Below are 16,433 nucleotides of genomic sequence, written 5' to 3'. Positions count from 1 at the left end.
CATGAGATGTGATATCTCAATGCTTCTAATACCAAACCTGAGATCCTTCCTATAACATGAGATGTGATATCCAACTCCTTCCAATTCCAAACCTGAGACCCTTCCGATAGCATGAGATGTAATATCTCAATGCTTCAAAAACCAAACATGAGAACCATCCTATAACATGAGATGTGAAATCCAAATCCTTCCCTTCCCAAACCTGAGACTCTTCCTATAGCATGAGATGTGATAGCTCAATGCTTCTACCAAACCTGAAACCCTTCCTATAGCATGAGATGTTTTATCAAACTCCTTCCCATTCAATGTGATATCCAACTCCGTCCCATTCCAATCCTGAGACCCTTCCTATACCATGAGATGTGATATTTCAATGCTTCTAATACCAAACCTGAGACCCGTCCTAAAACATGAGATGTGAGATCCAAATCCTTCCCCTTCCAAACCTGAGACCCTTCCTATAGCATGAGATGTTATATCTTAATGCTTCTAAAACCAAACCTGAGAACCATCCTATAACATGTGAAATCCAAATCCTTCCCTTTCCAAACCTGAGACCCTTCCGATAGCATGAGATGTGATATCTCAATGCTACTAAAACCAAACATGAGAACCATCCTATAACATGAGATGTGAAATCCAAATCCTTCCCTTTCCAAACCTGAGACCCTTCCTATAGCTTGAGATGTGATATCAAACTCCTTCCCATTCCAATCCTGAGATAGCTTGAGATGTGATAGCCAACTCCTTCCCATTCCAATCCTGAGACCCTTCCTATACCATGAGATGTGATATCTCAATGCTTCTAATACCAAACCTGAGACCCGTCCTAAAACATGAGATGTGAGATCCAAATCCTTCCCCTTCCAAACCTAAGACCCTTCCTATAGCTTGAGATGTGATATCAAACTCCTTCCCATTCCAATCCTGAGATAGCTTGAGATGTGATATCCAACTCCATCCCATTCCAATCCTGAGACCCTTCCGATAGCATGAGATGTGATAGCTCAATGCTTCTAATATCAAAACTGGGACCCTCCCTATAGTATGAGATGTGATATCTAAATCCTTCCCATTCCTATCCTGAGACCCTTCCGATAGCAGAGATGTGATATCCCAATGCTTATACCAAACCTGATAACCCTTCCTATGGCATGAGATGTGATATCCAACTCCTTCCCATTCCAATCCTGAGTTCCTTCCTAAAGCATGAGATGTGATATCTCAATGCTTCTATCAAACCTAAGACCCTTCCTTTAGCATGAGATGTGATATCCAACTCCTTGCCATTCCAATCCTGAGACCCTTCCTATAACATGAGACGTGATATCCAACTCCTTCCCATTCCAATCCTGAGTTCCTTCCTATAGCATGAGATGTGATATCTCAATGCTTCTATCAAAACTGAGACCCTTCCTTTAGCATGAGATGTGATATCCAACTCCTTGCCATTCCAATCCTGAGACCCTTCCTATAACATGAGATGTGATATCCAAATCCTTCACATTCCAATCCGGAGACCCTTCCTATAGCATGAGATGTGATATCTCAATGCTTCTAATACCAAACCTGAGATCCTTCCTATAACATGAGATGTGATATCCAACTCCTTCCCATTCCAAACCTGAGACCCTTCCGATAGCATGAGATGTGATATCTCAATGCTTCAAAAACCAAACATGAGAACCATCCTATAACATGAGATGTGAAATCCAAATCCTTCCATTCCCAAACCTGAGACTCTTCCTATAGCATGAGATGTGATATCTCAATGCTTCTACCAAACCTGAAACCCTTCCTATAGCATGAGATGTGATATCCAACTCCTTCCCATTCCAATCCTGAGACACTTCCTATAGCATGAGATGTGATATCTCAATGCTACTAAAACCAAACATGAGAACCATCCTATAACATAAGATGTGAAATCCAAATCCTTCCCTTTCCAAACCTGAGACCCTTCCTATAGCATGAGATGTTATATCTTAATGCTTCTAAAACCAAACCTGAGAACCATCCTATAACATGTGAAATCCACATCCTTCCCTTTCCAAACCTGAGACCCTTCCGATAGCATGAGATGTGATATCTCAATGCTACTAAAACCAAACATGAGAACCATCCTATAACATGAGATGTGAAATCCAAATCCTTCCCTTTCCAAACCTGAGACCCTTCCGATAGCATGAGATGTGATATCTCAATGCTACTAAAACCAAACATGAGAACCATCCTATAACATGAGATGTGAAATCCAAATCCTTCCCTTTCCAAACCTGAGACCCTTCCTGTAGCTTGAGATGTGATATCAAACTCCTTCCCATTCCAATCCTGAGATAGCTTGAGATGTGATAGCCAACTCCTTCCCTTCCAATCCTGAGACCCTTCCTATACCATGAGATGTGATATCTCAATGCTTCTAATACCAAACCTGAGACCCGTCCTAAAACATGAGATGTGAGATCCAAATCCTTCCCCTTCCAAACCTAAGACCCTTCCTATAGCTTGAGATGTGATATCAAACTCCTTCCCATTCCAATCCTGAGATAGCTTGAGATGTGATATCCAACTCCATCCCATTCCAATCCTGAGACCCTTCCGATAGCATGAGATGTGATAGCTCAATGCTTCTAATATCAAAACTGGGACCCTCCCTATAGTATGAGATGTGATATCTAAATCCTTCCCATTCCTATCCTGAGACCCTTCCGATAGCAGAGATGTTATATCTCAATGCTTATACCAAACCTGATAACCCTTCCTATGGCATGAGATGTGATATCCAACTCCTTCCCATTCCAATCCTGAGTTCCTTCCTATAGCATGAGATGTGATATCTCAATGCTTCTATCAAACCTGAGACCCTTCCTTTAGCATGAGATGTGATATCCAACTCCTTGCCATTCCAATCCTGAGACCCTTCCTATAACATGAGACGTGATATCCAACTCCTTCCCATTCCAATCCTGAGTTCCTTCCTATAGCATGAGATGTGATATCTCAATGCTTCTATCAAAACTGAGACCCTTCCTTTAGCATGAGTGTGATATCCAACTCCTTGCCATTCCAATCCTGAGACCCTTCCTATAACATGAGATGTGATATCCAAATCCTTCACATTCCAATCCGGAGACCCTTCCTATAGCATGAGATGTGATATCTCAATGCTTCTAATACCAAACCTGAGATCCTTCCTATAACATGAGATGTGATATCCAACTCCTTCCCATTCCAAACCTGAGACCCTTCCGATAGCATGAGATGTGATATCTCAATGCTTCAAAAACCAAACATGAGAACCATCCTATAACATGAGATGTGAAATCCAAATCCTTCCCTTCCCAAACCTGAGACTCTTCCTATAGCATGAGATGTGATATCTCAATGCTTCTACCAAACCTGAAACCCTTCCTATAGCATGAGATGTGATATCCAACTCCTTCCCATTCCAATCCTGAGACACTTCCTATAGCATGAGATGTGATATCTCAATGCTACTAAAACCAAACATGAGAACCATCCTATAACATAAGATGTGAAATCCAAATCCTTCCCTTTCCAAACCTGAGACCCTTCCTATAGCTTGAGATGTGATATCAAAATCCTTCCCATTCCAATCCTGAGACCCTTCCTATAGCATGAGATGTGATATCTCAATGCTTCTAATACCAAACCTGAGATCCTTCCTATAACATGAGATGTGATATCCAAATCCTTCCCATTCCAACCTGAGACCCTTCCGATAGCATGAGATGTGATATCCCAATGCTTCTACCAAACCTGAGACCCTTCCTATAGCTTGAGATGTGATATCCAACTCCTTCCCATTCCAATTCTGAGACCCTCCTATACCATGAGACTTGATATCGCAATGCTTCTAATACCAAACCTGAGACCCGTCCTATAACATGAGATGTGATATCCAAATCCTTCCCCTTCCAAACCTTAGACCCTTCCTTTATCATGAGATGTGATATCCAACTCCTTCACATTCCAATCCTGAGACCCTTCCGATATCATGAGATTTGTTATCTCAAAGCTTCTGATATCAAACTTGAGACCCTCCCTATAGCATGAGATGTGACATCCAAGTCCTTCCCATTCCAATCCTGAGACGCTTCCTATAGCATGAGATGTGATATCTCAATGCTTCTAATACCAAACCTGAGATCCTTCCTATAACATGAGATGTGATATCCAACTCCTTCCAATTCCAAACCTGAGACCCTTCCGATAGCATGAGATGTGATATCTCAATGCTTCAAAAACCAAACATGAGAACCATCCTATAACATGAGATGTGAAATCCAAATCCTTCCCTTCCCAAACCTGAGACTCTTCCTATAGCATGAGATGTGATATCTCAATGCTTCTACCAAACCTGAAACCCTTCCTATAGCATGAGATGTGATATCAAACTCCTTCCCATTCAATGTGATATCCAACTCCGTCCCATTCCAATCCTGAGACCCTTCCTATACCATGAGATGTGATATTTCAATGCTTCTAATACCAAACCTGAGACCCGTCCTAAAACATGAGATGTGAGATCCAAATCCTTCCCCTTCCAAACCTGAGACCCTTCCTATAGCATGAGATGTTATATCTTAATGCTTCTAAAACCAAACCTGAGAACCATCCTATAACATGTGAAATCCAAATCCTTCCCTTTCCAAACCTGAGACCCTTTCGATAGCATGAGATGTGATATCTCAATGCTACTAAAACCAAACATGAGAACCATCCTATAACATGAGATGTGAAATCCAAATCCTTCCCTTTCCAAACCTGAGACCCTTCCTATAGCTTGAGATGTGATATCAAACTCCTTCCCATTCCAATCCTGAGATAGCTTGAGATGTGATAGCCAACTCCTTCCCATTCCAATCCTGAGACCCTTCCTATACCATGAGATGTGATATCTCAATGCTTCTAATACCAAACCTGAGACCCGTCCTAAAACATGAGATGTGAGATCCAAATCCTTCCCCTTCCAAACCTGAGACCCTTCCTATAGCTTGAGATGTGATATCAAACTCCTTCCCATTCCAATCCTGAGATAGCTTGAGATGTGATATCCAACTCCATCCCATTCCAATCCTGAGACCCTTCCGATAGCATGAGATGTGATAGCTCAATGCTTCTAATATCAAAACTGGGACCCTCCCTATAGTATGAGATGTGATATCTAAATCCTTCCCATTCCTATCCTGAGACCCTTCCGATAGCAGAGATGTGATATCTCAATGCTTATACCAAACCTGATAACCCTTCCTATGGCATGAGATGTGATATCCAACTCCTTCCCATTCCAATCCTGAGTTCCTTCCTATAGCATGAGATGTGATATCTCAATGCTTCTATCAAACCTGAGACCCTTCCTTTAGCATGAGATGTGATATCCAACTCCTTGCCATTCCAATCCTGAGACCCTTCCTATAACATGAGACGTGATATCCAACTCCTTCCTATTCCAATCCTGAGTTCCTTCCTATAGCATGAGATGTGATATCTCAATGCTTCTATCAAAACTGAGACCCTTCCTTTAGCATGAGATGTGATATCCAACTCCTTGCCATTCCAATCCTGAGACCCTTCCTATAACATGAGATGTGATATCCAAATCCTTCACATTCCAATCCGGAGACCCTTCCTATAGCATGAGATGTGATATCTCAATGCTTCTACTACCAAACCTGAGATCCTTCCTATAACATGAGATGTGATATCCAACTCCTTCCCATTCCAAACCTGAGACCCTTCCGATAGCATGAGATGTTATATCTCAATGCTTCAAAAACCAAACATGAGAACCATCCTATAACATGAGATGTGAAATCCAAATCCTTCCCTTCCCAAACCTGAGACTCTTCCTATAGCATGAGATGTGATATCTCAATGCTTCTACCAAACCTGAAACCCTTCCTATAGCATGAGATGTGATATCCAACTCCTTCCCATTCCAATCCTGATACACTTCCTATAGCATGAGATGTGATATCACAATGCTTCTAATACCAAACCTGAGACCCCTCCTATAACATGAGATGTGATATCCAAATCCTTCCCCTTCCAAACCTGAGACCCTTCCTTTAGCATGAGATGTGATATCCAGCTCCTCCCATTCCAATCCTGAGACCCTTCCGATAGCATGAGATGTGAAATCTCAATGCTTCTGATATCAAAACTGAGACCCTCCCTATAGCATGAGATGTGATATCTAAGTCCTTCCCATTCCAATCCTGAGACCCTTCCGATAGCAGAGATGTGATATTTCAATGCTTATACCAAACCTGAGACCCTTCCTATAGCATGAGATGTGATATCCAACTCCTTCCGATTCCAATCCTGAGACCCTTCCTATAGCATGAGATGTGATATCGCAATGCTTCAAAAACCAAACATGAGAACCATCCTATAACATGAGATGTGAAATCCAAATCCTTCCCTTCCCAAACCTGAGACTCTTCCTATAGCATGAGATGTGATATCTCAATGCTTCTACCAAACCTGAAACCCTTCCTATAGCATGAGATGTGATATCAAACTCCTTCCCATTCAATGTGATATCCAACTCCGTCCCATTCCAATCCTGAGACCCTTCCTATACCATGAGATGTGATATTTCAATGCTTCTAATACCAAACCTGAAACCCGTCCTAAAACATGAGATGTGAGATCCAAATCCTTCCCCTTCCAAACCTGAGACCCTTCCTATAGCATGAGATGTTATATCTTAATGCTTCTAAAACCAAACCTGAGAACCATCCTATAACATGTGAAATCCAAATCCTTCCCTTTCCAAACCTGAGACCCTTCCGATAGCATGAGATGTGATATCTCAATGCTACTAAAACCAAACATGAGAACCATCCTATAACATGAGATGTGAAATCCAAATCCTTCCCTTTCCAAACCTGAGACCCTTCCTATAGCTTGAGATGTGATATCAAACTCATTCCCATTCCAATCCTGAGATAGCTTGAGATGTGATAGCCAACTCCTTCCCATTCCAATCCTGAGACCCTTCCTATACCATGAGATGTGATATCTCAATGCTTCTAATACCAAAACCGGGACCCTCCCTATAGTATGAGATGTGATATCTAAATCCTTCCCATTCCTATCCTGAGACCCTTCCGATAGCAGAGATGTGATATCTCTATGCTTATACCAAACCTGATAACCCTTCCTATGGCATGAGATGTGATATCCAACTCCTTCCCATTCCAATCCTGAGTTCCTTCCTATAGCATGAGATGTGATATCTCAATGCTTCTATCAAACCTGAGACCCTTCCTTTAGCATGAGATGTGATATCCAACTCCTTGCCATTCCAATCCTGAGACCCTTCCTATAACATGAGACGTGATATCCAACTCCTTCCCATTCCAATCCTGAGTTCCTTCCTATAGCATGAGATGTGATATCTCAATGCTTCTATCAAAACTGAGACCCTTCCTTTAGCATGAGATGTGATATCCAACTCCTTGCCATTCCAATCCTGAGACCCTTCCTATAACATGAGATGTGATATCCAAATCCTTCACATTCCAATCCGGAGACCCTTCCTATAGCATGAGATGTGATATCTCAATGCTTCTAATACCAAACCTGAGATCCTTCCTATAACATGAGATGTGATATCCAACTCCTTCCCATTCCAAACCTGAGACCCTTCCGATAGCATGAGATGTTATATCTCAATGCTTCAAAAACCAAACATGAGAACCATCCTATAACATGAGATGTGAAATCCAAATCCTTCCCTTTCCTAAACCTGAGACTCTTCCTATAGCATGAGATGTGATATCTCAATGCTTCTACCAAACCTGAAACCCTTCCTATAGCATGAGATGTGATATCCAACTCCTTCCCATTCCAATCCTGAGACACTTCCTATAGCATGAGATGTGATATCACAATGCTTCTAATACCAAACCTGAGACCCCTCCTATAACATGAGATGTGATATCCAAATCCTTCCCCTTCCAAACCTGAGACCCTTCCTTTAGCATGAGATGTGATATCCAGCTCCTCCCATTCCAATCCTGAGACCCTTCCGATAGCATGAGATGTGAAATCTCAATGCTTCTGATATCAAAACTGAGACCCTCCCTATAGCATGAGATGTGATATCTAAGTCCTTCCGATTCCAATCGTGAGACCCTTCCTATAGCATGAGATGTGATATCGCAATGCTTCAAAAACCAAACATGAGAACCATCCTATAACATGAGATGTGAAATCCAAATCCTTCCCTTCCCAAACCTGAGACTCTTCCTATAGCATGAGATGTGATATCTCAATGCTTCTACCAAACCTGAAACCCTTCCTATAGCATGAGATGTGATATCAAACTCCTTCCCATTCAATGTGATATCCAACTCCGTCCCATTCCAATCCTGAGACCCTTCCTATGCCATGAGATGTGATATTTCAATGCTTCTAATACCAAACCTGAGACCCGTCCTAAAACATGAGATGTGAGATCCAAATCCTTCCCCTTCCAAACCTGAGACCCTTCCTATAGCATGAGATGTTATATCTTAATGCTTCTAAAACCAAACCTGAGAACCATCCTATAACATGTGAAATCCAAATCCTTCCCTTTCCAAACCTGAGACCCTTCCGATAGCATGAGATGTGATATCTCAATGCTACTAAAACCAAACATGCGAACCATCCTATAACATGAGATGTGAAATCCAAATCCTTCCCTTTCCAAACCTGAGACCCTTCCTATAGCTTGAGATGTGATATCAAACTCCTTCCCATTCCAATCCTGAGATAGCTTGAGATGTGATAGCCAACTCCTTCCCATTCCAATCCTGAGACCCTTCCTATACCATGAGATGTGATATCTCAATGCTTCTAATACCAAACCTGAGACCCGTCCTAAAACATGAGATGTGAGATCCAAATCCTTCCCCTTCCAAACCTCAGACCCTTCCTATAGCTTGAGATGTGATATCAAACTCCTTCCCATTCCAATCCTGAGATAGCTTGAGATGTGATATCCAACTCCATCCCATTCCAATCCTGAGACCCTTCCGATAGCATGAGATGTGATAGCTCAATGCTTCTAATATCAAAACTGGGACCCTCCCTATAGTATGAGATGTGATATCTAAATCCTTCCCATTCCTATCCTGAGACCCTTCCGATAGCAGAGATGTGATATCTCAATGCTTATACCAAACCTGATAACCCTTCCTATGGCATGAGATGTGATATCCAACTCCTTCCCATTCCAATCCTGAGTTCCTTCCTATAGCATGAGATGTGATATCTCAATGCTTCTATCAAACCTGAGACCCTTCCTTTAGCATGAGATGTGATATCCAACTCCTTGCCATTCCAATCCTGAGACCCTTCCTATAAAATGAGACGTGATATCCAACTCCTTCCCATTCCAATCCTGAGTTCCTTCCTATAGCATGAGATGTGATATCTCAATGCTTCTATCAAAACTGAGACCCTTCCTTTAGCATGAGATGTGATATCCAACTCCTTGCCATTCCAATCCTGAGACCCTTCCTATAACATGAGATGTGATATCGAAATCCTTCACATTCCAATCCGGAGACCCTTCCTATAGCATGAGATGTGATATCTCAATGCTTCTAATACCAAACCTGAGATTCTTCCTATAACATGAGATGTGATATCCAACTCCTTCCCATTCCAAACCTGAGACCCTTCCGATAGCATGAGATGTGATATCTCAATGCTTCAAAAACCAAACATGAGAACCATCCTATAACATGAGATGTGAAATCCAAATCCTTCCCTTCCCAAACCTGAGACTCTTCCTATAGCATGAGACGTGATATCTCAATGCTTCTACCAAACCTGAAACCCTTCCTATAGCATGAGATGTGATATCCAACTCCTTCCCATTCCAATCCTGAGACACTTCCTATAGCATGAGATGTGATATCACAATGCTTCTAATACCAAACCTGAGACCCCTCCTATAACATGAGATGTGATATCCAAATCCTTCCCCTTCCAAACCTGAGACCCTTCCTTTAGCATGAGATGTGATATCCAGCTCCTCCCATTCCAATCCTGAGACCCTTCCGATAGCATGAGATGTGAAATCTCAATGCTTCTGATATCAAAACTGAGACCCTCCCTACAGCATGAGATGTGATATCTAAGTCCTTCCCATTCCAATCCTGAGACCCTTCCGATAGCAGAGATGTGATATTTCAGTGCTTATACCAAACCTGAGACCCTTCCTATAGCATGAGATGTGATATCCAACTCCTTCCGATTCCAATCCTGAGACCGTTCCTATAGCATGAGATGTGATATCGCAATGCTTCTACCAAAACTGAGACCCTTCCTTTAGCATGAGATGTGATATCCAACTCCTTCCCATTCCAATCATGAGACCCTTCCTATAGCATGAGATGTGATATCTATATGCTTCTAATACCAAACCTGAGATCCTTCCTATAACATGAGATGTGATATCCAACTCCTTCCCATTCCAATCCTGAGACCCTTCCTATAGCATGAGATGTGATATCTCAATGCTTCTAATACCAAACCTGAGATCCTTCCGATAGCATGAGATGTGATATCTCAATGCTTCTAATACCAAACCTGAGATCCTTCCTATAACATAAGATGTGATATCCAAATCCTTCCCCTTCAAAACCTGTGACCCTCCCTTTAGCATGCGATGTGATATCCAACTCCTTCCCATTCCAATCCTGATACCCTTCTGATAGCATGAGATGTGATATCTCAATGCCTCTAATACCAAATCTGAGATCCTACCTCTAACATGAAATGTGATATCCAACTCCTTCCCTTTCCAAACCTGAGAGCCTTCCTACAACATGAGATGTGATATCCAAGTCCTTCCCATTCCATTCCTGAGACCCTTCCTATAGCATGAGATGGGATATCCAACTCCTTCCAAATCCAATCCTGATACCCTTCCGATAGCATGAGATGTGATATCCCAATGCTTCTACAAAACCTGAGACCCATACCATGGCATTTGATGTGATATCAAACTCCCGTCCTATACCATGAGACTTGATATCTCAATGCTTCTAATACCAAACCTGAGACCGGTCCAATAACATGAGATGTGATATCCAAATCCTTCCCCTTCCAAACCTTAGACCCTTCCTGTATCATGAGATGTGATATCCAAGTCCTTCCCATTCCATTCCTGAGACCCTTCCTATAGCATGAGATGTGATATCTCAATGCTTCTAATACCAAACCTGAGACCCTTCCTATAACATGAGATGTGATATCCAAGTCCTTCCCATTCTAATCCTGAGACCCTTCCGATAGCATGAGATGTGATATCTCAATGCTTCTAATACCAAACCTGAGATCCTTCCTATAACATGAGATGTGATGTCCAAATCCTTCCCCTTCCAAACCTTAGACCCTCCCTTTAGCATGAGATGTGATATCCAACTCCTTCCCATTCCAATCCTGAGACCCTTCTGATGGCATGAGATGTGATATCTCAATGCTTCTAATACCAAACCTGAGATCCTACCTCTAACATGAAATGTGATATCCAACTCCTACCCCTTCCAACCCTGAGAGCCTTCCTATAGAATGAGATGTGATATCCAAGTCCTTCCCATTCCAATCCTGAGACCCTTCCTATAACATGAGATGTGATATCCAACTCCTTCCCATTCCAACCTTAGACCCTGCCTATAGCATGTGATTTGATAATCCAATGCTTCTACAAAACCTGAGACCCATACCATGGCATGAGATGTGATATCAAACTCCTTCCCATTCCAATCCTGAGACCCTTTCTATAGCTTGAGATGTGATATCCAATGCCTTCCCATTCCAATTCTGAGACCCGTCCTATACCATGAGACTTGATATCTCAATGCTTCTAATACCAAACCTGAGACCGGTCCTATAACATGAGATGTGATACCCAAATCCTTCCCCTTTCCAAACCTTAGACCCTTCCTATAGCATGAGATGTGATATCTCAATGCTTCTAATACCAAACCTGAGACCCTTCCTATAACAAGATGGGATATCCAACTCCTTCCCATTCCAATCCTGAGACCCTTCCGATAGCAGAGATGTGATATCTCAATGCTTATACCAAACCTGAGACCCTTCCTATGGCATGAGATGTCATATACAACTCCTTCCGATTCCAATCCTGAGACCCTTCCTATAGCATGAGATGTGATATCTCAATGCTTCTAATACCAAACCTGAGATCCTTCCTATAACATGAGATGTGATATCAAACTCCTTCCCATTCCAAACCTGAGACCCTTCCGATAGCATGAGATGTGATATCTCAATGCTTCTAAAACCAAACATGAGAACCATCCTATAACATGAGATGTGAAATCCAAATCATTCCCTTTCCAAACCTGAGACCCTTCCTATAGCTTGAGATGTGATATCAAACTCCTTCCCATTCAATGTGTTATCCAACTCCTTCCCATTCCAATCCTGAGACCCTTCCTATACCATGAGATGTGATATTTCAATGCTTCTAATACCAAACCTGAGACCCGTCCTAAAACATGAGATGTGAGATCCAAATCCTTCCCCTTCCAAACCTGAGACCTTTCCTTTAGCATGAGATGTGATATCAACTCCTTCCCATTCCAAACCTGAGACCCTTCCTATAGCATGAGATGTTATATCTTAATTCTTCTAAATCCAAACCTGAGAACCATCCTATAACATGTGAACTCCAAATCCTTCCCTTTCCAAACCTGAGACCCTTCCGATAGCATGAGATATGATATCTCAATGCTACTAAAACCAAACATGAGAACCATCCTATAACATGAGATGTGAAATCCAAATCCTTCCCTTTCCAAACCTGAGACCCTTCCTATAGCTTGAGATGTGATATCAAACTCCTTCCCATTCCAATCCTGAGATAGCTTGAGATGTGATAGCCAACTCCTTCCCATTCCAATCCTGAGACCCTTCCTATACCATGAGATGTGATATCTCAATGCTTCTAATACCAAACCTGAGACCCGTCCTAAAACATGAGATGTGAGATCCAAATCCTTCCCCTTCCAAACCTGAGACCCTTCCTATAGCTTGAGATGTGATATCAAACTCCTTCCCATTCCAATCCCGAGATAGCTTGAGATGTGATATCCAACTCCATCCCATTACAATCCTGAGACCCTTCCGATAGCATGAGATGTGATAGCTCAATGCTTCTAATATCAAAACTGAGACCCTCCCTATAGTATGAGATGTGATATCTAAGTCCTTCCCATTCCTATCCTGAGACCCTTCCGATAGCAGAGATGTGATATCTCAATGCTTATACCAAACCTGATGACCCATCCTATGGCATAAGATGTGATATCCAACTCCTTCCCATTGCAATCCTGAGTTCCTTCCTATAGCATGAGATGTGATATCTCAATGCTTCTATCAAACCTGAGACCCTTCCTTTAGCATGAGATGTGATATCCAACTCCTTGCCATTCCAATTCTGAGACCCTTCCTATAACATGAGACGTGATATGCAACTCCTTCCCATTCCAATCCTGAGACTCCTCCTATAGCATGAGATATGATATCTCAATGCTTCTAATACCAAACATGGGACCCGCCCTATAACATGAGATATGATATCCAAATCCTTCCCCTTCCAAACCTGAGACCCTTACTTTAGCATGAGATGTGATATCCAATCCTTCCCATTCCAATCCTGAAACCCTTCCTATAGCATGAGATGTGATAGCTCAATGTTTCTAATAAAAAACCTGAGACCCTTCCTATAGCAAGAGATGTGATATCCAAATCCTTCCCATTCCAATCCTGAGACCCTTCCTATAACGAGATGTGATATCCAACTCCTTCCGATTCCAACCTGAGACACTTCCTATAGCATGAGAAGGGATATCCAAATCCTTCCCATTCCAATCCTGAGATCCTTCCTATAACATGATGTGATATCCAATTCCTTCCCATTCCAAACCTGAGACCCTTCCTATTGGATGAGATGTGATATCCAACTCCTTCCCCTTCCAATCCTGAGACCCTTCCTATACCATGAGATGTGATATCTCAATGCTTCTAATACCAAACCTGGGACCCGCCCTATAACATGAGATATGATATCCAAATCCTTCCCCTTCCAAACCTGAGACCCTTCCTTTAGCATGAGATGTGATATCCAAATCCTTCCCATTCCAATCCTGAAACCCTTCCTATAGCATGAGATGTGATATCTCAATGTTTCTAATAAAAAACCTGAGACCCTTCCTATAGCAAGAGATGTGATATCCAAAACCTTCCCATTTCAATCTTGAGACCCTTCCTATAGCATGAGATGTGATATCCAACTCCTTCCCATTCCAACCTGAGACCCTTCCTATAGCATGAGAAGGGATATCCAACTCCTTCCCAATCCAATCCTGAGACCCTTCCGATAGCAGAGATGTGATATCTCAATGCTTATACCAAACCTGAGACCCTACCTTTAGTATGATGTGATATCCAAATCCTTCACATTCCAATCCTGAGACCCTTCCTATAGCATGAGATGTGATATCTCAATGCTTCTAATACCAAACCTGAGATCCTTCCTATAACATGAGATGTGATATCCAACTCCTTCCCATTCCAAACCTGAGACCCTTCCTATAACGAGATGCGATATCCAACTCCTTCCCATTCCAACCTGAGACACTTCCTATAGCATGAGAAGGGATATCCAAATCCTTCCCATTCCAATCCTGAGATCCTTCCTATAACATGATGTGATATCCAATTCCTTCCCATTCCAACCCTGAGACCCTTCCTATTGGATGAGATGTGATATCCAACTCCTTCCCATTCCAATCCTAAGACCCTTCCTATACCATGAGATGTGATATCTCAATGCTTTAATACCAAACCTGGGACCCGCCCTATAACATGAGATATGATATCCAAATCCTTCCCCTTCCAAACCTGAGACCCTTCCTTTAGCATGAGATGTGATATCCAAATCCTTCCCATTCCAATCCTGAAACCCTTCCTATAGCATGAGATGTGATATCTCAATGTTTCTAATAACAAACCTGAGACCCTTCCTATAGCAAGAGATATGATATCCAAAACCTTCCCATTTCAATCTTGAGACCCTTCCTATAGCATGAGATGTGATATCCAACTCCTTCCCATTCCAACCTGAGACCCTTCCTATAGCATGAGAAGGGATATCCAACTCCTTCCCAATCCAATCCTGAGACCCTTCCGATAGCAGAGATGTGATATCTCAATGCTTATACCAAACCTGAGACCCTAACTTTAGTATGATGTGATATCCAAATCCTTCACATTCCAATCCTGAGACCCTTCCTATAGCATGAGATGTGATATCTCAATGCTTCTAATACCAAACCTGAGATCCTTCCTATAACATGAGATGTGATATCCAACTCCTTCCCATTCCAAACCTGAGACCCTTCCAATAGCATGAGATTTGATATCTCAATGCTTCTAAAAACAAACATGAGAACCATCCTATAACGAGATGTGAAATCCGAATCCTTCCCTTCCCAAACCTGAGACCCTTCCTATAGCTTGAGATGTGATATCAAACTCCTTCCCATTCCAATCCTGAGATAGCTTGAGATGTGATATCGAACTCCTTCACATTCCAACCCTGAGACCCTTATTATACCATGAGATGTGATATCTCAAGGCTTCTAATACCAAACCTGTGACCCGTCCTAAAACATGAGATGTGAGATCCAAATCCTTCCCCTTCCAAACCTGAGACCTTTCCTTTAGCATATGTGATATCCAACTCCTTCCCATTCCAATCCTGAGACCCTTCCGATAGCATGAGATGTGATATCTCAATGCTTCTAATATCAAACCTGAGACCCTCCCTATAGCATGAGATGTGATATCCAACTCCTTGCCATTCCAATCCTGAGACCCTTCCTATAACATGAGATGTGATATCCAAATCCTTCCCCTTCCAAACCTGAGACCCTTCCTTTAGCATGAGATGTGATATCCAAATCCTTCCCATTCCAATCCTGAAACGCTTCCTATAGCATGAGATGTGATAGCTCAATGTTTCTAATAAAAAACCTGAGACCCTTCCTATAGCAAGAGATGTGATATCCAAATCCTTCCCATTCCAATCCTGAGACCCTTCCTATAACGAGATGTGATATCCAACTCCTTCCCATTCCAACCTGAGACACTTCCTATAGCATGAGAAGGGATATCCAAATCCTTCCCATTCCAATCCTGAGATCCTTCCTATAACATGATGTGATATCCAATTCCTTCCCATTCCAAACCTGAGACCCTTCCTATTGGATGAGATGTGATATCCAACTCCTTCCCATTCCAATCCTGAGACCCTTCCTATACCATGAGATGTGATATCTCAATGCTTCTAATACCAAACCTGGGACCCGCCC

This window comes from Ambystoma mexicanum, chromosome 11 (assembly GCF_040938575.1).
Source record: "Ambystoma mexicanum isolate Mex_15411 chromosome 11, UKY_AmexF1_1, whole genome shotgun sequence".
Taxonomy (NCBI): Eukaryota; Metazoa; Chordata; class Amphibia; order Caudata; family Ambystomatidae; genus Ambystoma; species Ambystoma mexicanum.
Note: the sequence above shows the minus strand (reverse complement) of the source record.